The sequence below is a fragment of the Hyperolius riggenbachi genome, chromosome 7, assembly GCF_040937935.1.
Source record: "Hyperolius riggenbachi isolate aHypRig1 chromosome 7, aHypRig1.pri, whole genome shotgun sequence".
NCBI classification, from domain to species: Eukaryota; Metazoa; Chordata; class Amphibia; order Anura; family Hyperoliidae; genus Hyperolius; species Hyperolius riggenbachi.
Window position 1 is genome coordinate 109712307 of NC_090652.1, and position 23910 is coordinate 109736216.

General features: G+C 46.4%; 1 protein-coding gene across 2 annotated transcripts in view; it reads left to right on the plus strand.

The window, feature by feature from the left end:
• Nucleotides 1-1124: 1124 nt before the first annotated feature.
• Nucleotides 1125-23910, plus strand: part of INTS1 (integrator complex subunit 1) — a 168059-nt gene continuing 145273 nt past the window's right edge. The window contains exons 1-2 of one of the 2 annotated variants that reach the window (XM_068244500.1): nt 1125-1233; nt 20069-20139. The gene's annotated coding sequence lies outside the window, so the exon portion shown is untranslated. The remainder of the gene's footprint in view (nt 1234-20068; nt 20140-23910) is intronic. The other variant, XM_068244501.1, reaches the window with a different exon arrangement.

The following is a 23910-nucleotide window of genomic DNA, read 5'->3' on the forward strand; positions in this document are numbered from 1 at the left end:
GGGCTGCGATTTGGCATATAAGTCTTTCAGGGGATGCTCTCCCTACCCTGAAAATTTGGTGAGTGTAGGATGTGTGGAAGCGGAGATATTTATTATTTTACCAACAGCAGCATAATTCACTTCACACTGAGCATGCGTGCTACTCAGTGTGGAAGGGAGCTTCCGCGGAGCAGTGCTTTTCAGCGCTGCTAGATTTGGGCGCAGCCAGCGCCGCCATAGACTGTAATGGAAATCAGTCTATAGCGGCGCTCAGTGAGTAACGTCGGCTCCGTCAGAAGACAGAGCCGAAGTTGCTTAAAAAACACAATAATTCGGCCTCCACCAATCGCTGGAAGCCAAATTATTTCATTCCCCCACTATCCATGTCGGCCTGGAGGGGGGATAGTAATTAAATCGGCCCGGACTTGTGCAGAAGCAGGATCAGCCATATAGCGCTGTATCCTGCGCCCAAGTCTACCGGCGCCGATTTCAAATGTAGTCAGCTTCCGGGCAGTGCAATCAGACATTACACCGGACCCGGAGACCAGAGCAGAGAAGACAGCGGAGACCTAGGAACTCGCGCCGGCGGAGCAGGTAATGTATGGGGGGCGGGGGAGCGGTGGCGGCAGCAGCACCACAACCCAAGCAGATTGTGAACGGTTTCAGGCTGAAATTGGTTCACAATCTGTTTGCAGTAAAGGTGGCCATACGATCCCTCTCTGATCAGATTCGATCAGAGAGGGATCTATCTGTTGGTCGAATCTGATGGCAAATCGACAAGTGTATGGCCACCATCAGTATTCTAATCAAGCACTTCTGACTACTGTGTGCCCTGCAAATTAACCTAAGGTCCTGTCCTCCTGTCAGTAATCTTCTACAATCAGCCACCTTCAGCGCATTACAATAGACCCCATTCAAAGCACTGAAGTGCTGGGGAATTAATTACCATTGGAGGGCAGCTCTGCAGAAGCACAGTCTGAGCTGTGCTATGTCTGATTGTGCTGCCTTCTCTCTGTGGATGTGGAATGAGGAAGCACTCTCCACAGAATTAGGAAGTCATGTCTGCGCATGTCTGCCATGGAGGACAGCTTTGAGGCAGCGTAATCATACATTACACAGGCATTCTCGCTCAGCATCACGTGACTCCAGGCCACCAGCAATGGAACAGAAGCATGATGACGTTTCACGGACGTCATCGTAGAGGCGCCGGGCGGAAGTGTAGTGGAGTCGGTGGAGGAGTTGCTCATTGTTATGGTAAGAAGCTCGCCTTGTGTTCATGTGTTGTACTGGCGACCGGTTGTTGTACGTGACTGGAGAGCCGAAGCCTCGTGCCATGTGTGCTGCTTATTACTGCTGATGCTCTTTACCAGGCGCCTAGAGCCATCACCTCTTCTGCAGCTGGCGGACTACAAGTGTCAGCACCTCCCCATTCTCTAGTCACTAGCATTATGTGAAGCAGGAGGAGCTTTTCAGATTTTTGGGATGTTGGCAGAATAAAAATATTTACTATTCTTGAAATGTTTTCATTCAGTTTCGCGCCCCAAATGAGGCATGACATTAAACATTTGCAGCACTTTGCTATATATAGTCAACATATAATGGCCCTAATTCAATTTACCTTTTCTCCTAAGTGATATTTCACACCTTGTCAGTAAAGTGCCTTTTGAACCACAAGCAAGCTAGAAAATATTCAGAGTACGTTTCTTTTTAATTGGAATGTTGATAAGTTTATTTTAAACAGAAAATTAAAAAAAAATTGTTTCATAGGAGAAGACTTATCAGAAAAAGCTGTATTTTAATAAGGGCTGTTTCACTTTTTTCCTGATCTATGCGTGATTTATTTCTCTTTGCACCTGGAATATTTTTTTTTTTTTTAAATGACCCTCCCCATAAGGGAGGTCTGTGATAATTGGGGTAACTTAAAGTGGACCTGAATTCAGAATGTCCTAACTGCTCTAAAAGGTACACAACAGCACAATAACCTAAAAACAATTTCTTTGTTGCAGGTACAAATCCTAAAATAAATCTGCACTATTTCTAATTCATGGAAACAGACATATTGTTAACAGCCTGTGTTTTCAAATGAGCTTATCTGCCATCTCTGCCGTGGCAGTCATGTGACACAGGGGAGAGAACAGATTACAACTTGTGATTAGACACAAATGAGGGGGAATTAAACACGGAGCAGTGCTTTTCAGCGCTGCTAGATTTGGGCGCAGCCGGCGCCTCCATAGACTACAATAGGAATCATTCCTATTGCAGCGCTCAGTGAGTAAGGTCGGCTCCGTCAAAGGACGCAGCCGAGGTTGCTTAAAAACATAATAATTCGGCCTCCAGCAATCGCTGAAAGCCGAATTATTTCATTCCCCCACTATCCATGGCGGCCTGGAGGGGGAATAGTAATTAAATCGGCCTGGACTACTTGTGCAGCAGCAGGACCAGCTATATACCGCTGTATCCTGCGCCCAAGTCTACCGGCGCCGATTTCAAATGTACTCAATTAAACAGGCTAAACTCTCTAAAAACATACACTGTGCGTCCTTTGTAGTAAAACCCCTGTGTCCCTGCTTAGCGCTGTCTCTGTGTAGCTGGGTCCGTGCTTTCTGCTACTGCGCATGTGTGCAGCACTGACCCAGACAGCAGTTGGTACTGGAGGATGGGGCCAGTGAGCCGGGCAGGCGTGTGAGCGGGTGTACGCGTATGCAAAATGAAAATTTAAAAAAACAGACCTAGAGCCATTTTTAAACGTGCTTGGGTCTACTAGTTTATTTATGTTTTCCTTCTGTCCTGTGCAAGAGTTCAGGTCCACTTTAAAGGATATCTTATCGCTGTGACAAATTTAAAAACGAGGAAAAGGCATGTGTAGGATGCTTTCCTCATGCCCACTACTCCCTCCGTTCTCCGTCCCCTACCGGTCCGTTTTAATAGCCTCCTGAAGCCACTTCTGGGTTGGGAGGGTCTGGTTTCGCTGCCTGGCGACTTGTGTCCTTGATTGCGTGAGAGCTTTGCGCATTCGCACAATGTAACAACTGTGTAATGCGCAGAGGCAGTGCCTTTGCACTGCTCCCTGACCCTTCCAACCCATAAGTAGTTTCGGGGGGAGGGGGGGTGGTATATTGTCTTGTCACGTAACTGTCTCAGAGGAGCTCACAGTCTAATCCCTACCATAGTTTTATGTCTATGTATGTATCATGTAGTGTATGTATCCTAGTCTAAGGCCAATTAACTTATCTGTATGTTTCTGGGAAGTGGGAGTAAACCCGCGCAGACATGTGGAGAACATATAAACTCCTTGCAGATGTTGACCTGGCTGGGATTGGAACTGGGGATCCAGGGTTGCAAGGCGAGGGGGCTATCCACTATGCCACCGTGCTGTCCACCCAGAGCATCTTACATATGCCTTCTCCCCCCCCCCCCCCTCATTTTTTAATTTGTCACAGCGCTAAGGTAGCCTTTAACTATGGGTTGCAGTGTTCTCCCCAGGCTCTTATAGCCGCGGCTCGCATCCTCATCCTCCTCCTATGCTGTAAACAGTGTGGCACTGGCCCTGCGATCCCCCCTCACACTGCACCAAGCTACTTTTTTTTTATATCACCCAGCTGGAAAACATTTATAGGGAGAACAGTGGGGTGCTGCTCTTCTGGCCTTGGGAGTTGTCATCTCCACAGAACTTTCCCCAGCTACCGCATTTTCAACTTGCTGGCAAAATCATAAATGCGCGCTAGCTGCAATGCATGCCAGGAGATGTAGTCTGTATGTGAGCACAGAGATATTCTCACATCCATGGACTACATCACCCAGTATGCATTGCTAGGGGGCATGCACAAATTCCACAGAAGTTCATAATCCATTACAGCTGCAGTTGGTCTGTGGAGTAGATGGCAGCTCCCTTAGGGCCCTTTTCCACTAGCGCGTTTGCGCTAGCTGAATCGCAAAACCGCTAGCGATTTTACAATCGCTACGGTTTTCTTTTTAACATAGGAATCGCGGTAGGTCATTTCCACTACCGCGATTCGTTTTTTACTTGATCGCGATCGCGCCGCGGAGCGACTTTTGCCGCGATTTTGCTATGCAGTGCATAGCATAGCAAAATCGCGGCCGCAAACGTCGGGAAAACGGCGGAATTGCGATTCAGCAATCGCTAGCGTTCAGCGCGAACGCTAGCGACTGCTAGTGGAAAAGGGCCCTTACAGACGATAGGCCAGAGAAGCAGCACCCCTTAGATAAGTATATATATATATATACATATACGCTCACACCAGTCCCCCGCCTCCCAACTGCATGCACTATTACAAACCTCTTCGCAGTGGTACATTGCAATGTGGTGTAGCGTCCACCTGTGCCTTGTTCACAGTGTGGCATGTTAACAGTAAAATGAAGCATACTTTTCATTGACTGCTTTACTGTACCCGACACAACGCATGTACAACGTGTGGTGCCGCTGTCCCGATATAATCATAGTGATCATTTTGGGTGACAGCTTAGGAATAGTTGCCATGAGGACTTGCTACTTGGATATCTGCTGACTGGTCTGTACTTTGGAGAGGGATGTGTGTATTTTCATGCAGGTCTTTTCTGTAGGGACTACAAAAGAAACTAGTGATCAAGATGCGATCCAATGTGACACATCACTAATGTAGCAATGGGACACCTGAACTGACATTAGACTTTAACCTGAGACGATTGCTAACACTTCTTTTGGGCAGTTAAGGTGTGTTTGTACTTTTTGAAAGCTGCGGAGGTGCTCCTATCCCCACATCCCCTCTAAAATTTAAAGGACATCTGAAGAGAGAAGAATATGGAGGCTGTCATATTTATTTACTTTTAAACAATACCAGTTGTCTGGCAGCCCAACTGATCTATTTGGCTGCAGTAGTGTCTGAATCACACCAGAAACAAGCATGCAACTAATCTTGTCAGATCTTACAATAATGTCAGAAACACCTGATCTGCTGCTTGCTTGTTCAGGGTCTATGGCTAAAAGTATTAGAGACAGAGGATCAGCAGGACAGTCAGGCAACTTGTATTGCTTAAAAGGAAATAAATATGGCTGCCTTCATTCCCCTCTTGCTTCAGTTGTCCTCTAAGGCCAGAAACCCACTGGGAGCGCTTTGTAAGCGTGAGTGATTTGAAAAAGCTCTTGGTAATGCAATGCTATGGGGGATTTTTATAAAATCACATCACTCAAGTGGGATCACACCCATAGCATTACATTAGCTAGAGCTTTTCAAATCACAAAGCGCTCAGAAAAGCTCTCCTAGTGGGGTTCTAGCCTAAGAGGACATTAGGGATGATTCTCGGCAGCTGTGTTGTTCACAATAACTACCATTCACCCATTCCACTTTTTAGCAGGCATCTATTTGGTTCCCTCCTTGGCTAGCAACTCGTCTGTGTGCTGCATGTGCAAGACTATGTTGTGTGTCAGGAAATTCTTGGATTTTCTCCCACCCTCTGCACCATTGGATGCTAGGGATGCCAGCAGTCACTAACAGGGCCACAGCACATATCGGCTGGCTAACCCGACCAGTGTCAACATTTTTCTTAGCGTTACAGAAATGCCTGCTGGCTCTTGAATTTATTTTTTTCCAGTCCCCTTAGTTTTACTGTGTACTTGTACTGTTGCCATGGTTGCAAATAAGTACAGTAGAGTGCCAGTTATCCAGGATTCAAATAACCAGCAGTCTCCACCAACCAGCACAAATCGCTGGCAGTACTCACAGTGGTTAAAGCTAATATCTTAGGCTGTTTGTGGGCTCTGCTGTACTTAGTGTACCAGAGATGGCGCACCGGCCAGGGCTGTGGAGTCGGTACAAAAATCTTGCGACTTCAGCTCCTCAGTTTGAGACCACCGACTCCGACTCTGGGTACCCAAAATGGCTCCGACTCCGACTTTTTAGTATAATGCTTATCAGGGCTGTGGATTGTGTATAAAAATCATCCAACTCCGACTCCCGACTTCTAAGTTTATGAAATCTCCGACTCCGGGTACCCAAAATTGCTCTGACTCCGACTCCACAGCCCTGACACTGGCCCTTATTTATACTTACCTTGGGCTTCCTCTAGCCCCCTGAGCACCATGGCTTTCCTCGCCATCCTCTTCTCCCCCTCCGTTCTGGCGATACAATTCCCGGTAATCTGGTCAGTCGCCACCAGTTGTGGGCTACTGCGTATGCACGGCTGAGCCGTGCTTCCATTCCCTGTAGTGTTCTGCATCTGCACAGTACTCCTGCGCAGGTGCAGAACGCTCCAGGCCACAGGAGCGCGACGAGGGGTGCACACGTGGCATCACGTGCAGAAGCCCGCGACAGAACGGAAGGGCCGAAGAGGGCGGCGATGAAGGCCACGGTGCGCATGGGGCTTGAGTAAACCCCAGGCAAGTATACATAGGGGCTAGTGATCCATCTCAGGTTCACTTTAAAGGATACCTAAGGTGACATGGGGTCTATTCACAAACGCGTGATAACTGCTATCACAGGAGTTATCACGCGCTCTGCCGCTCGCAGTGCTTATCACGCGAACAGCATTAGTTCACGTGATAAGCAAAGGTTATCGCGCGATCACGTGCGCTTTTCATGTGAACTAACGCTGTTTTTGAATCGACCTCATGATGTGATAATATAGACATGTATATGTACAGTGCCTAGCACACAAATAACTATGCTGTGTTCGTTTTTTTTCTTTCTCTGCCTGAAAGAGTTAAACATCAGGTATGTAAGTGGCAGTTCCTGTCTGGGTTAGGACTGAAGGCTGAAGGCTTATAAGACGCAGCTCAAGTCAATCCAACAATTGGATTGACTTGAGCTGCGTCTTATCAGTTGTTTGAACAATAGCAAACTACTCTTTTGGTTTGTTTCAACAACAAAAGTTGTTTGATAAATGTGCATTTAAAAGACTTTTGATGAGCGTGTGTATTGCTGGGTACACACAATGCGTTTTTCCTGTCGATTTCCTGTTCGATCAATTTTCAATTTGTTTATTTCCATTCACTTCTATGAGAAATCGAGCGGAAAAACGGTCAAAAGTAATATCGCATATGAGAAATTGTCAATCGAACTCATCTATCGATCGCAAACATGTGTACATAGCATATGACGCTTAAAGAGAACCTGAGGTGGGTTTCTGACATGAATATTAGGACAATAGAATATTATTATACTGTGCCCCCAGCCGCCCCCCATACTCTGCTGTCCCCCATTATAAAAACAGCCATGCTAGCGACACACAGTGTCGCTAGCTGGCTGTTTACATTGCTGCTGCCACTCACTGTAAGGACACAGAGGCTGGGCATTGTATGCAGAATGTGCCTCTGTGTCCTATATTGATTGCAGAAACCCACCTCAAGTTCTCTTTAAAGGGACCTTGAGCACCTCTCATGGGTATGCCTTTAAGCATCCGACCATTACTGCAAAGTACTTAAAAGATGCATACCTTTCTGTATCTTGTCCTCTCCTCTTCCATTTGATGTCTGAATCACCGTTCTACTCCAATTAGTTTTCGTTCAATTTAAAAATTGCGTCTGCCATCTTGGCTATGTTATAACTTCAGGGTCACCCCATCTTCTCTGTTAGAGAAGTGCATCACTGAATGAAGCAGGAAGAGGAAGTGATGCGCATGGCCATTGCAAGAGGCTCCTCCAGAGGGGTCATAGCACAACTTTGTTGGAAGTTGTCTGGCTTAAAGGGAACCTTAACTGAGAGGGATATGGATGTTTCCTTTTAAACAATACCAGTTGCTTGTCAGTCCTGCTGATCTCTTTAGCTGCAGTAGTGGCTGAGTCACACACCTGAAACAAGCATGCAGCTAATCCAGTCTAACTTCAGTCAGAGCACCTGATCATGCATGTTGAGGGGCTGTGGCTAAAAGTATTAGAGACACAGGATCAGCAGGAGAGTCAGGAAACTGGTATTATCTTAAGGCTAGTTACACACCAGGACGTTGCGTTTAGGGGACGTTATAGGGCACATAACGTGCCCCTGACGCAACGCCTGGTGCTCTCTGGTGTGGATGTCGGAGTGAGCCGCGTTGTGCAGCTCACTCTGCCGTTCGTGATGCGTACTCTTGGACGCATGCGGCATTACGTGGTCCCGCCCGGCCAATCGCCGCACAGAGCGGCCGCTCCAGGAAGTAAACACTGCACGTCACTGAGTGCAGTGAATATTAATTAGCCGTGTGCCCAGCCGCTCACCCCTCCTCCCCAACATGACTGAGCATGTGCAAACAGTCTAACGCGGCTTAGCCGCGTAGAACGCACAGCATGCAGCATTTTGCTGCGTTACAATGTAACGCGGGCAGTGTGAACAGCCCACTTGTGTTACATTGCTGTGCGTTGGGGGAGCGTTACAGGCTGCACTAACGTGCGCCTGTAACGTCCCTGTGTGCAAGAAGCCTAAAAGGAAAAATCCATATCCTTCTCAGTTTAGGTTCCCTTTAAAGGCATGCCCATGAGAGGTACTCGGAGTCCCTTTAACCCTCTGGACGATACAATTAGATCGCCCAGGAGGGGGCGCAGCACTTTTTTTAAAAAAAAAATATTTTTTAAATCATGTAGCGAGCCCTGGGCTCACTACATGATAGCCACTGCACAGCGGCATCCCCCCACCCACTCCGATCGCCTTCGGCGATCAGAGTAAGCAGGAAATCCCGTTCAGAACGGGATTTCCTGTTGGGCTTCCCCGGTCGCCATCTCCGGCGTCATGGACGTCGTGACGTCAGAGGGAGTCCCGATCCACCCCTCAGCGCTGCCTGGCACTGATTGGCCAGGCTGCGCAAGGGATCGGGGGGGGGCTGCACGGCGGCGGATCGGCGGCGAGCGGCAGCGATCGGAAGTTACACGCAGCTAGCAAAGTGCTAGCTGCGCGTAACAAAAAAAATTATGCAAATCGGCCCACCAGGGCCTGAGAAATCCTCCTGCGCGATATACCCCGAGCTCAGCTCGGGATTATCGCCCAGGAGGTTAAGTCAGACCACTCTGTGACCCTCACTGATAAGAAATTACAACCGATAAGACTGATAAGAAATTAGCCGAAAATGGCTTTTGAGAGCAGGAAAGAGAGAGTTCATAGATTTTAGCTCTGGCATACTTCAATGAATGTGTCATTGAACAAAAACAACAAAACAGTAAAAACTTGAAAAGTAGATTTAAATATAAAATAAAACCATGGAATATCTTAACCTCCTTAGCGGTGCGCCAGACTCTGTCAGGCATACCGCTCTCTGTCCTCAGGAGTGCCCCGGGATGAATTAATTTGCTGTAATAGCTGCATAACCTTTAGCTAGCACTAGGCTAGCTAGTACAAGTGTCCGGCACCCCCCGATCCCCCCGTTTATAGATTACCCTGCCTGGATCCAGCGATCGGCGCAGCCTCCACACACAGCTCCGATCTCTCTATGGGGAGGATCGGGTTTGCGCATGACGTCGGTGACGTCAGGTGCGATCCTCCCCATAGAGAGACCGGAGCTATCCGGAGAGGCTGCGCCGATCGCTGGATCCAGGCAGGGTAACCTATAAACGGGGGGATCGGGGGGTGCCGGACACTTGGACTAGCTAGCCTAGTGCTAGCTAAAGGTTATGCAGCTATTACAGCAAATTAATTCATCCCGGGGCACAAAGTAACAAAACCTCCTGAGCGGCGTAACACTCAGGAGGTTAAAAAGTCATTTTTAGGAGAAGGAAGATAGATGCAATTATTTCATTAGATTATTATTAATTTATTTTTTTATATAGCGCCAACATATTCTGTGACGCTGTGCAAAATTGCAAAACATACAAGGGGTACGTAATGATACAGACCATGATATAATGAAATATGGACATTGGTACAAAATGCAGAACTGGCAATTACAATGATAGATGTAACATGATGAATAAAATGTATAACCGAGTGCAAGCTATTAAATAAATAATATTCCAAGACACAAAAGGGTGTCAGAGCCTTGCCCTTGCGAGCTTACAAACTAAAGGAATGTAGGGAAACAAGAAGTAGGGAAGTATACATACAGGCAGTGCATGATTAGGTTATTAAGTAAGGAGTAAAACTAGATGTGAGGTTGAAGGGTGAATGGACTAAAGGCTCATACACACATCAGACTATAGTCTTTGGAAAATGAAAGATCACAGACCAATCTTACCACCCTTCATGTAGTATGAGAGCCATACGCTACACAGTCTTTTCTATGGAGCTGAACTCCACATCAGATAGAAATCTTTGCAAGATGCTGCACACACAGATGCTGTACAGACACAAAAGATCTGTAGCTGCAAAAGATCTGTTCCTGCCAAAAATTCATTCCTGCAAATTGCAATGATAGTCTATGAGATCTGCAGATCATCATACACACATGATTTAACTGACATTCATCTGCAGATCAAGCAATCATCCGCAGATCTGAAAATCCATCCTGGTGGATCTGATCTGCAGATGAATGTCAGTTAAATCATGTGTGTATGATGCACTGCAGATCTCATAGACTATCATTGCAATTTGCAGGAATGGATTTTTGGCAGGAACATATCTTTTGCAGATACTGATCTTTTGTGTCTGTACAGCATCTGTGTGTGCAGCATCTTGCAAAGATTTTTTTCTGATGTGGAGTTCAGCTCCATAGAAAAGACTGTGTAGACTATGGCTCCCATACTACATGAAGGGTGGTAAGATTGGTCTGTGATCTTTCATTTTCCAAAGACTATGGTCTGATGTGTGTATGAGCCTTAAGTTAGAGCATATGCTTGTTAGAAAAGGTGGGTTTTGAGGAAGCATTTAAAGATTTCAAAGGTGGGAGAGTGACGGATGTGCTGTGGAAGGGCATTCCAGAGGAGGGGTGAGGCACTTGAGAAGTCTTGTATATGTGAATGTGAGGAAGTAATTCTAAAATAGGATAAAAGAAGCTCATGAGCAGAGCAGAGTTTGCGGTTGGGTTGATTTATTTTCACCTTGGGTGTCCTATAAAGCAGGGCTGTGCAGTCGGTCCAAAAATCCACCGACTCCGACTCCTCAGTTTAGGATTCCACAGACTCCGACTCCTCGACTCCGACTCCTCTAATTTTGCATATTACAATTTTGTTGATTAACCACCCTGGCGTTCTGATAAGATCGCCAGGGAGGCTGCGGGAGGGTTTTTTTTAAATAAAAAAAAAACTATTTCATGCAGCCAACTGAAAGTTGGCTGCATGAAAGCCCACTAGAGGGCGCTCCGGAGGCGTTCTTCCGATCGCCTCCGGCGCCCAGAATAAACAAGGAAGGCCGCAATGAGCGGCCTTCCTTGTTTTGCTTACACCGTCGCCATAGCGACGAGCGGAGTGACGTCATGGACGTCAGCCGACGTCCTGACGTCAGACGCCTCCGATCCAGCCCTTAGCGCTGGCCGGAACTTTTTGTTCCGGCTGCGCAGGGCTCAGGCGGCTGGGGGGACCCTCTTTCGCCGCTGCTCGCGGCGAATCGCCGCAGAGCGGCGCCGATCGGGCAGCACACGCGGCTGGCAAAGTGCCGGCTGCGTGTGCTGCTCTTTATTTGGCGCAAATCGGCCCAGCAGGGCCTGAGCGGCAGCCTCCGGCGGTGATGGACGAGCTGAGCTCGTCCATACCGCCCAGGTGGTTAACAGTATGTAACATGAAATTCGTCTCTTAACTGCCAACGCTTAGGAATTTTACAAGACAACTGAAGTGAGAAGGATATGTAGACTACTAGATTTATTCCCTTTAGACTAAAACTAGTCCTTGGTAAGAGTACTTGTAAAAGGTACAGACCGGAAAACACAGAACATCTATCAGGCCCTAGGCAATGTAACTGTGGGTACATGTAAGAATGATGTGCAGGTACTCTGCAGGGGAATGAGGAGATTCTTCCTCTATTACACATTCTTCATGCACAATCTGAACCAGGTTTATGAGTGATAGACAACACCTCTGTGTTCAATGTGCACAACATTCTCAGTGGATTCCCTGCAGCTCTGTGGGGAGAGTATATGTAAAGTATATTACTACTGTGTAACAAAGTAAACCTGAGACAGATGAAATTAAAGTTTTATACATACCTGGGGCTTCCTCCAGCCCCCTTCAGGCTAATCAGTCCCTCGCTGTCCTCCTCCGCCACCTGGATCTTCTGCTATGAGTCCAGGTACTTGAGCCAGTCTGGTGTAGTGGGCATGCACACACTCCGCCGCCGGGAGCATACTACACCTGCGCAGCACTATTGTGCAGGTGCAGAATGCTCCTGGCTGTGGAAGTGGCATGTAGCCAGACTGCTCTGACTGGCTGAATTACCTGGACTCATAGCAGAAGATCCAGGTGGCGGAGGAGGACAGCGAGGGGCCGAATGGCCTGAAGGGGGCTGGAGGAAGCCCCAGGTATGTATAAAGCTTTTCTTTTAATTCGCCTCAGGTACCCTTTAATTCATAGTCACCAAACCAAATTTTAACAACATATCAATTTATTTGATTTCATGAGCAAAGAGAGTGCATACATTTGCATCAATGCAGAATTATTTCCATCTCATTGACCATCTCTATTAGTGACACGGCTACACATCAGGCTTTATACTTACAGCATAGATGTTATTTCGTATATATAAGAGATTCCTGTGTACACATCATATATACAGTCACAATCAGATGTGTATATCTGACTTTAAAAATATGGGGACTGCTTTATTGAAGCAGCACAAGGAACTAATTTTGATTGGTTTATTTCATTTTTGTAGACTGAACACAGCTATTACTGTATATATACATTATTTTTAATGACTATTATCTGAAAAATAGAACATTTTATCATATTTTCTATTTTAATCACAGTTACAAATTCATTAGGAGTCGCAGTCGGTGCTTTTTTTCCCGACTCCGACTCCAGGCACCCAAAATTGCTCCGACTCCACCACTCCAACTCCACAGCCCTGCTATAAAGAGTCTGTAAGAAAAAAAAAGTGCCCCTATGATTACCTGGGGAGGGAGAAGCCTCTGGACCCTAATGAGGCTTTCCCCGTCTTCTTTCGTCCCTCCGATCCAGCGATGTCAGCTGCCAAAGATTCGCTGGGACTCCAGGTTCATGACCTGTGTGAGCCTCGTGCAGATGCAGTAGTAGCTTTTCTTCGGGCTCAGGCTAAAATAGCAGAACCCCATCAGATCCACTCTATTATGCGGGTGCATTAGGATCCAGAGGCTTCCCCCCTCCCGCGTTTTTTTTTCACATTCACTTTAAAGACTGAGTTTCACTGCTCCTCCCCAAGGTTAATCTACTTTCATTTACTGTATTTCAACATTCAATACAGACTTCATGGTATGTATATAGAGTGGGGATAGTACTGTATTAGCTAGGCCTATTTTTAACATTGAGGCTCAAGCAACCAGAATGTACAGTTATTTGGCATCAGCCAATCCCTGTCGATGCCTGATAACCAAGACTACTGTATATGTTTCCAGGAAATTTTGGAATTTCATAAGTGGCTGTAAATTAATATGGAAAGATAATCTTCTTATACTAAAGCATTATGGCCCCAATACAGTGTTATTATTTAGTATTTATATAGCGCCAACATATTCTGCATCGCTGTAACAGAGTATATTATCTTGTCACTTAAAGGAATCATCAGCCATTTTCACCCCCCCCCCCCCCCCAATCTACTTACCTGTGTCTTCCTCCAGCTCCTTCCCAGCGATATGTCCCTCGATGATGCTCCGCTCGCGGCCTGGTGTCCCTGCCCCGCTGCATCTTGGGACATGTCGCCAGGAAGGAGCTGGAGGAAGACACAGGTAAGTAGATCGGGGGGGGGGGGGGGGCGGGGTCTTAAAATGGCTGATGATTCCTCTATGTGTCCCTCAGAGGGACGCATAATCTAATCCCTACAATAATCATATGTCTATGTATGTATCCTGTAGTGAATGTATCGTAATCTAGGGCCAATTTAGGCCCGGTTCACATTAGCGGTGGCCGTCCGGAATCGCCGTGCCGGAGCGCTTGCAGAACGGACGCACGGCATAGCAATGAAAGCCTATGCGTCCGTTCTGCCGGACCGGAGCCGGACCGGATCCGGACTCCGGCGTCCGTTCCAACATGCGCTATTTTTTGGTCCGGCTCCTCCGGCAGCCGTATCCGGAGCGGAGCCGGACTGCACCATCCGGCCAATACAAAACAGTGAGAGCCGGAGAGCGCACAACACACTGGCTACAAAAACCGGACGTTCTACCCCACTTCCTATGCATTTTGGATGGGGACCACATGGGCCCAGCGTTCAAAGAGTGGGGCAGCAGCGATTTCATGCTGGAGCTCTTTTTGGCAGCAACATGTCTGATATGTCTGAAGGAGGCGAACAACAGGAAGGAGAGAATTCCCAGGTTTACGAGTAAAAAATGCCTGGATCCATGGTCCCAACTGCAGTCTCTGTATCCACGGATGGTCTCCACACGTCCACCTGTCTCCAACAATGACCCCAGACCCTTCTGCTGACCTCCCAGACCCCAGGTATTTACAGGATGTGTATCTCCTTAAGAAACCGGATCCGGACCGCAACCGTGTTCACACCGCACGGAAACCGGATGCAAACGGACCGGATCCGGATAGGAACCGTACGGATCAGGTCCGGTCCGGATACGGTGCGGTCCGGACATCCGGTGCGGTTTTTACTAAACCGCAAGTGTGAACGGGGCCTTAGGGGTAAGCCAATAAACATATCTGTATGTTTTTGGATGTGGGAGGAAATCTACACAGACACGGGAAGGACAAATAAATAGGCAATATTAGTGAGAAATATATGCAGCTTGAAAATGGACCAATCGATTTAAACCTGGGTGGAACTTGATTCGACCATTTTAAAGCTGCATATATTTGCATAAAATATGACATAATCCTGCATGAACTGGGAAATATTTGCATCTCCTTGATCACCCCTGCATACAAACTCTCTGCAGTTAGTGACCTGACTGGGATTTGAACCGGGGACCCAGTGCTGCAAGGCAAGAGTTCTTACTACTACATTGTACAGCTTTATTTTATTGATTTATTTGACCAAAAACAGGAATTCCCCATGAATAGAGAAGTTAGCCTGTCCAGCCCTGGATTAGACATTTGTATGCAGTGACTCATGGGTCAGTTGTCTCAGTTTAAACTTTATTTAGTTAGAGACCAAGCCGTGCTTCTGTCTTATGTCTGTGCTGCCCACAAGTGACAGTTTAGGTCAGCTAAAAGGTCACATCACTTTTTTTCCTGCCTCTTATCTGAGCGACACTCATTTAACATTTACAGTAGATAAAACAAACTTGTTAGAACTGTTTGGCATTTAGGTCACACACTGATGAAAGTTTTGCAAGTGGTCTTTTCCTGTGAAGTGTTGATGTGTAATGGCTTTCTGCATAGGGAAAACCCCATTGTTCCCACGTGGGATGTCATCAGATAGTGCCTCTTATTACTAAAATGGACCTGAGCTCTTGCACAGGACAGAAGGAAAACAGAGAGAAATGCACCCTGTATGTATTTTAGAGAGACTAGCCTGTCTAATTCCGCCTCATCTGTGACTAATCACAAGTTGCAATTTGATCTCTCAGCTGTGCCAGCTGACTGCCACAGCAGAGGCTTATTTGAAAGCACAGGATGTTCACAATATGTCTGCTTTCATGAAAGCAGGAAGTAGACATGCTGCAGATTTATTGCAGGATTTGTGTCAGCTGTAACAAAAATGTTTTCTTTAAGGCCTCTTTCACAGAGCGACGTTAAGGTCACACGTTAGAAAATTTTTAACGTGGACTAATGCACAACAATATTAAGTCTGTGCAACATTCACACGTTACGTTGTGTGTAACGTGTAGCAATATTTAGAAAGTGATGCATGCTGTGCGTTTAGCAATACATTTGCTGCGCTATGTGTGTTGCACATGCTCAGTAAGGTTTTTCTAAAAAAAAAAAAAAAAAAAGTAACGCGCGATTTTTGTTCCATCAGTATGCGATGAAAACGGCGCACCAAGAGACACATAACGCAGTGCAAAATAACATCCAGTTTCATAATCTACATGCGCTGCGCCAGGGGCACGTTGTGTGATCTTAACGTCGCATCAAACGCAACGTCTTAGTGTGTAAGAGGCCTAAAAGTTATTATGCAGTTTCTTATCTTTTATGGCAGAGAGGAAGTTCTGAGGTCAGGTCCACTGTACAGAGGAGTTATTTGAATCTATTCAGTTTGTTTTCAGAAGGAAGTGGAATGGTTCTGTCTGATCTGGATTGCTGAGGAGTTTGTGTTGGTGCAGCTTGATTGTGGAGCTGCATGTGGAGTCTTTAGAATAGTTTTCACAGGCAGCAGCTTTTATATGTTTGTTATAACCTGTCTTTGGCTGCGGTGACAGCTGTTATACACTATGACATGTGACATAACCCTGAGGACTCGTATCCTCTAAACTCAGCTGACAGCCACAAGTAGCCATGTAAACACCACATCACATTTAGTTAACCATTATGATCTATGATGAGAAAAGTTTACTGCTCTTAAAGGGTCAGTCCAACCAAAAGTGATGCTGAGCATTTAAACCATTAAATGGTTTATCTATTCTGAAGAATAATTGAGAACCCTTTGTCAAAGTAGGGGGGGGGGGGGGGACAGACAAGAGGAATATTACTTATCTGGGGCAATCTGTAGCCCCCAGCTCTCTCAATGTCCTTGAATGCTGTTTTGGTCCATTGCGCTGCTGTGAAGTCTGTGATCCAGCTGTGATGTGGGCCTCTACATATGCGCTGTTTTAGGCCACATGCTTCCTCTATCGTGCTCCTGTGGTCGGTAGCGTACTGTGCAAGCGTGTTTACAAGCCTTAACGAACTGTGCATGCACAGAATGCTCCCGACTATGGGAGCATGATAGGGGAAGTGTGCGGGAGTGACCGCGCATGCGCAGCACTCCATGACTGAGCCGAGGCGCAGACTTTAACTGGGTTGAAAGTGGAACAACAGAGGGGACAGACAGGACATCGAGGGAGCAGACAGGCTACAGGGGCTGGAATAAGCCCCACGTAAGTAAAAATCCTTTTGTTCCCTTAATCTCAGGTACACTTTAAGGTGCATAAATATACTAAACGGAACTCGGCTGAGACGGCTGTTCGCGGAGAGCGCTTGTACATGGGTCCTCCAAGCTTATTTAAAGATTTGTAATACCGGGTTTCTAAATGACAACGGGCCATGAGATCATTGCTCTTCTCCTTAGAGCAGGTCCATCGTGTGCTGTTATGCCTAGTACACACCATACAATTTTCTGTAATGCTGGGAATACACGGTTCATTTTTTAGGTGATTAGATGGTTCGATAGATCATTTCCGACCTGTCCGATTTCCCTTTTCGATTCTTTCACCGCTCGATTTCTTATAGAAGTGAATGGAAAAAGATAAGAAAAACGAGTGGAAGATAAGCAAATCGACTGCAGAATCGAGCGGCAAAAACGATCGAGACGAAAAACGCACAGCAGATACGAACCGTTTATTTCCAGCATTAGGTTTTCTGTTAGATTATTTTCTGTAGAGACTGGTCATTATCTCTGGTGCATTGTCTTCTGGTTATCTCCTGCTGAGTAGAACAATGCCTAGTTGCTAGGCAGATAGATGGTTAGATAGATAATTTCCAACATGTTGGAAATTATCTATCTGGCAGGTAAATCGAACAGAAAATCTAACAGAAAATTGTATGGTATGTACTAGGCATAATGCTGGGAATAGACAGCTCGATTCTGAGTCATTTAGATAGCTAGATTTTACATTCCTTCTCCCCTTCCCGTGTGTGTGTGTGTGTGTGTGTGTGTGTGTGTGTGTGTGTGTGTGTGTTGCACCTTAAGGGTACTCGTACATAACCGTGCTAAAAATAACATAAATGAGGATCTAATCAGCAACGAAATATACTTGGATTATTTCCTTCCCTGTTAAGGTGCATACACATGCACTATTGTAACAAACAACGGATCTGTCAGACCCTCCAGCTGGGCGGACGTTCTGCCGACAGTAGGACGTGTGTACAGTCTGTCGGCAGACTGATGAGGCTGTTTTTGAAACAGTCTTATCAGTCTGCCGACAGACTGTACACACGTCCTACTGTCGGCAGAACGTCCGCCCAGTGGGAGGGTCTGACAGGCATACATATGAAATCAGCCCCGGGAGACTTGGGCGCAGGATCCAGCTGTTATATGGCTGAGCCTGCTTCTGCACAAGTCCAGGCCATGTTAATTACTATTCCCCCTCCAGGCCGCCATGGATAGTGGGGGAATGATATAATTCGGCTTCCAGCGATTGCTGGAGGCCGAATTATTGTGTTTTTAAGTAACTTTGGCTCAGTCTTCTGACGGCGCAGACGTTACTCACTGAGCGTCGCTATAGACTGATTCCCATTATAGTCCATGGCGGCGCTGGCTGCGCCCAAATCTAGCAGCGCTGAAAAGCACTGCTCCGTCTGACGGACCCATCGTTTGTTACAATAGTGTGTGTATGCACCTTTAAATGTACAGACATGTTAACCCTAATATGTGACGTATAATCTCTGTGCTATGCTGATAGCAGACTAATTGCACTGTGATTAAGTAGTGGTGTCATCCGCAAAACGGGTTGTATCTTTTTTAAGTGCTGAATAAGACTCCCTCTACAACTGGCTATTGCATACAGCTAATAAACCACTTCCTGCCCAGATGACTTGAAAATAAGTCTCTGCTATCTCCACCCTACAAAATCATACGTAACGCTTTTTATTTATCTCTGACCAGATAAAAATGCTACGCAGTTGAAAAGGAATGACGGCAAACCCCTCTCCTCTCCCAAGAAATTCATTGGCTGGGCTGATTAGTAAAAAAAAAGTATAAAATAAACATTCCATGAAAAGACTGATGTAACACGAGGGTAGGGTATATACACAACGTGTTACTAATGCATATTAAAACACAAGAACTGTTTAAACAGGATAGATTGACAAATGAAATGTGTGGGTTTAATGTACAATAGAACTGTTTACATTTAAGCTATTATGTATTAAAGTGGATAAATTGTGTATTTTTCAATTTTTTCCTTATTTTCCTTTTAAAGGGAACCTTAACTCTAAAAAAAAAACTTACCTGGGGCATCTCCCAGCCCCCTGCAGCCATCCTGTGCCCTCGCAGTCACTCATGGCTCCTCCAGTCCCCCGCTGCCAGCTAGTTTTGTTGTTGCCCCCACGCGTACCTTTGCACGGATTACTGCTGGTGCAGGAAGCTATCACGGACATTAACATGTACATTTTTGTTATGCGTTGCAAACACATAAAAAATGTATGTTAATGTCCACGATAGCTTCCTGCACCAGCAGGAATGCGTGCAAATGTACGAGTAGCGGCCCGCCGACTCAGAGATGGCAAAAACGAAACTAGCTGGCGGCGGGGGACCGGAGGAGCCATGAGTGACGGCGGGGCTCAGGATGGCTGCAGGGAGCTGGTAGATGCCCCAGGTAAGTGAAACTCATTTTTTTGTTAAGGTTCCCTTTTAAAATGCATATAAAATATGGTAATTACTAAAAACAAATATCAGCCACAAAAAGTGTAATTTGTCCAGAAAAAACAATATATAAATAATTTTGTAGTGGTAATTATTGAAAGTTATTGTCAAAGAAATCTTAGCTGAGCTGAACTGTGAAAATGACCAGGGTAGGGAAGTGGTTAAGGCACAACACTGACCCGAGGAAGCAGGTGTCACCTGCAAAATACATTGTATTTTTTTTTTTTAAATACTGATTAATACTACCTTTACAACTCATTGGTAATGCAGGGCTCTCACCATTTTGTGTCATGGAATGTCATTTAATTGCTTGCACGCTGTTAGACATTTATACATTTTAGTCATCATGTTAAATTTGCAATTGTAATCAGCAGTGCTGTATTTTGTATCATAGTTCATATTTGATGTATATCATTGTCTGTATCATGATGTAACCCTTGTTTGTTTTCTTACATTGTACAGCGCCACGGAATATGTTGGCGCTTTATAAATAAATAAATAAATAAATAAATAAATAATAATTATTCTTCAGAAGGTAAGCCAACACTTACCTTCCATTTTAACCTGTTTTTTTTTTTTAATTACATCTTGAGTGCATCTTTACATAATTCTTCTTTTAACAGGTCAGAGAAAGATGTCCATAGCACTGGGAATGTTTTAAAGCTGTTTTGACTAAGAAACCTTTCCAGTTAAGGTACTGGTTTACAAGCATTTACTTCATATGTTGTATCTGACTATAATCTTTGTAAATATTGCAAATTCCTCATAAATACATCAATAACCGGATCAGCCCAGCCTGTGCTACATAAGATCCAATGGAACACAATATAGGAAAGAAACTGATCCCGGCCGAGTCCTCATACACAAGAAACGCCCAGTGCTGCTAACTGCAAGAATAGCGTAGCCACCCTGGCGGTATGGACAAGCTGAGTTCATCTAGGAAAAACATGGAGAAAGCGGTAATGACGAGCTGTGCTCGTCCATGCCGCCAGGGAGATTTCCTGTTTCTCTGCACCGCCCGCTGCACTTTTTACTGATCAGAGGGATTCCCCAGAATGGCTGGATGCCTGTCACGTTGTGGGTAGTGATCTGTGCTACCCCCAGCGTGCAGAACAAGCATCCAGCCACCCTAGGGAATCCCTGTGCAGCCAGCGGGGCATAGAATGTGCTGGCTGCGTGCGGGATTCCCCTTTCTACGTGGGCGGGTGGCTGGGGGTCCCGTCTGTGCGGGCTGGTGGTGGCCTGCGGGGATCCCCCTTCTGTGTGAGGGGGGGGGGAAGTGTCCCTTCTGTGCGGGCTGGTGGTGGACTGCGGGGATCCCCCTTCTGTGCGGGGGGGGGGGGGGGAAGTGTCCCTTCTGTGCGGGCTGGTGGTGGACTGCGGGGATCCCCCTTCTGTGCGGGGGGGGGGGGGGGGAAGTGTCCCTTCTGTGCGGGCTGGTGGTGGACTGCGGGGATCCCCCTTCTGTGCGGGGGGGGGGGGTGGTGTCCCTTCTATGTGGGCTGGTGGTGGTCTGCGGGGATCCCCCTTCTGTGCGGGGAGGGTGTGCCCTCCTATGTGGGCTGGTGGTGGCCTCTCTCCTCCTCCCTCCCTCCCGATCCCAGTGCCCCCCGTCCCCCGATCCCTGCACCCCCTTCCTGGTCAGAAGCCCTGATCTACTCACCGCAGGCTTTCTCCTGCGCTGGCCGCGATGGACACCTTCCTCCTCCATCGGCGAAGTCCCAGTCTCTGTTGTTACACTTACGAGGCTCGGTAGCATCACCAAGCCTCATAACTGTAATTATAGAGAGCACGAGACTTTGCGATGGAGGAGGAGGTGCGAGGCTGCCACCACAGGAGACAGCCTAGGGTGAGTAGATCAGGCCTTCTGACCGGCGGGGGGGAGGGGGGTACGGGGGAGGGGGGAAAGGGGAATAGGAGGGAGAGGCCACAAACCTGGCTCCTCCGTACATCTGACTCCCTAGACCTGGCAAAAATCTGTCTTCCATATACATCTGGTTACACCTGGCTCACTATATACCTAGCAAAACATCTGCCTACCTATATACCTAGCGAAACATCTGTCTCCTATATACCTTGCAAACATCTGTCTCCTATATACCTTGCAAACATCTGGCTCCCCTATACATCTGGCTCACTATATACATAGCAAAACATCGGTCTACCTATATACCTAGCAAAACATCTGGCTCACTATATACCTAGCAAAACATCTGGCTCACTATATACCTAGCAAAACATCTGGCTCACTATATACCTAGCAAAACATCTGGCTACCTATACCTGACTAATACATCTGGCTACCTATACCTGACTAATACATCTGGCTATACATCGTAGGTCTTATACTCACCATTGGCGTGCTTATCCCTCGTCGCGTACCTCTGATAGCTTCCCCAGTGCCTTCTTCCATGTCCCTTGGCGGATTTTGCTTCTCCCTCGGCGATCACATGTCCCCCGTCGATCGGCATTGATGACACAGCGTCAACATCTCGCAACAAACGTTTTTTTTTTTTATTGAATTCAATACAATAACCTGTATTGAATTCAATATAAAAAAAAAATTGATTGCAAAAAAAAAAATGGCTGAAATTGATTGGAAATTAATTGAACCACTTTTTGCACGGAAATCCTGGGGAAATAGAACGCCAGGGTGGTTAAATACTCCCCATACACATTGCTGAACTTCTAGATGAGACTTCCTTCCATAAATATGATAGTAAATTTACATTAAAGGATACCCGACCGGAGGAAAAGCTACCTAAAGGTGCACATTAATGATATACCGTATTTTTGGACTATAAGACGCACCTAAATTTAGAGGACAAAAACCAGGGGAAAAAAAATATGTACTTAACCTTGTGCATCCATGGTGAAAGGGCAACTTGTGGATTATGCCCCCTTTTTACCTCATGCCTCCTTGTTCCTCTTGTGTCTTCCTGTGTCGTCCTCTGCCGCCCTTGTGTCCTCCTATTCCCTCTTCTCTATGCCCTTTTGGGGGGCAGAGTGCAATGGTTGGGGGCCACAGAGCCATGTCATTAGGCAGAGAACATAGCTCTGTGTCCCATCTACCCCCCATATCCTCAGCTCAGGTTCTCTTTAAAGAGACACTGAAGCAAAAAAAAATTGATATAATTATTTGTGTGTGTAGTACAGCTAAGAAATAAAACGTTACAAGCAGAGACATAAGTCTAATATTGTTTCCAGTACAGAAAGAGTTAAAAAACTCCAGTTGTTATCTCTATGCAAAAAAGCCATTAAGCTCTACAGTTTCAAAGTCGCAGAGAGGGCTGTCTTCTGAAGTTTATTATCTCAGCTGTCAGTGAAGAATTTTTTTTTCTCTGCCAGAGGACAGGTCAGTAGTTTACAAGACTGCTCTGTACAGTCATTTAGAATGCTGAGTAGTGTGTAAACTGCAAATATTAGAGAATGATGCAATGTTATAAAACACACTATATAACTGAAAATAAAAGTATGAGAATATTTTCTTTGCTACTAATCTTATAGAAATTATCCGTACTACACAACCAATTCATTATATCATATTTTTTTCGCTTCAGTGTCTCTTTAATGTGCACCCTAAGGTAAGCTCAGAGGTATGTTCATGCTGGATCCATGTACCCCTGTGTATTATCTATTCCTCTCCTCATTCCCCCCACCCCATAGTCACTCCTTGAAAAACTTTCCATTTGGCTGAAGTCACATTTTCAGACAGGAAGAAGCAGGCTTGCCGCAATGTTTAGGTGTCACTGAGGCTGGAAGTTAGAGGCAATGTCACCTCTGTAGACACAAACAGCAATAATGGCTAGAGCAGGCTTGTCAGGGTGGTCTGCTAAGCCAATTCTGCCTTCACTTCTAGGATGCACGTTACACTGCCACCTCCCTCATTAGCAGGTGTGAATTATTGTGCTGTTCTCCATTGTAGAGCATTTTCCTATTATTGAGCTTCTCTAAATATTGCCCATTATGATGCACCCTGTATTAAAGAGACTCTGTAACATTAAAAAGATCCCCTGGGGGGTACTCACCTCGGGTGGGGGAAGCCTCCGGATCCTAATGAGGCTTCCCACGCCGTCCTCTGTCCCACGGGGGTCTCGCCGCAGCCCTCCGAACAGCCGGCGACTGTGCCGACTGTCAGTTCAATATTTACCTTTGCTGGCTCCAGCGGGGGCGCTGTGGCGGCTTTCCGTTCCGAACTACACGGAAATACCCGATCTCATTCGGGTCCGCTCTACTGCGCAGGCGCAGGAAACTTGCGCCTGCGCAGTAGAGCGGACCCGACGGCGATCGGGTATTTCTGTGTAGTTCGGAGCCGACAGCCATCAGAGCGCCTGCGCAGGAGCCAGGAAGGTAAATATTGACGTCACCGCTGCAGGGACTCCACGGAGGGCTGCAGCGACACCCCTGACGGATGGAGGACGGCGTGGGAAGCCTCATTAGGATCCGGAGGCTTCCCCCATCATAG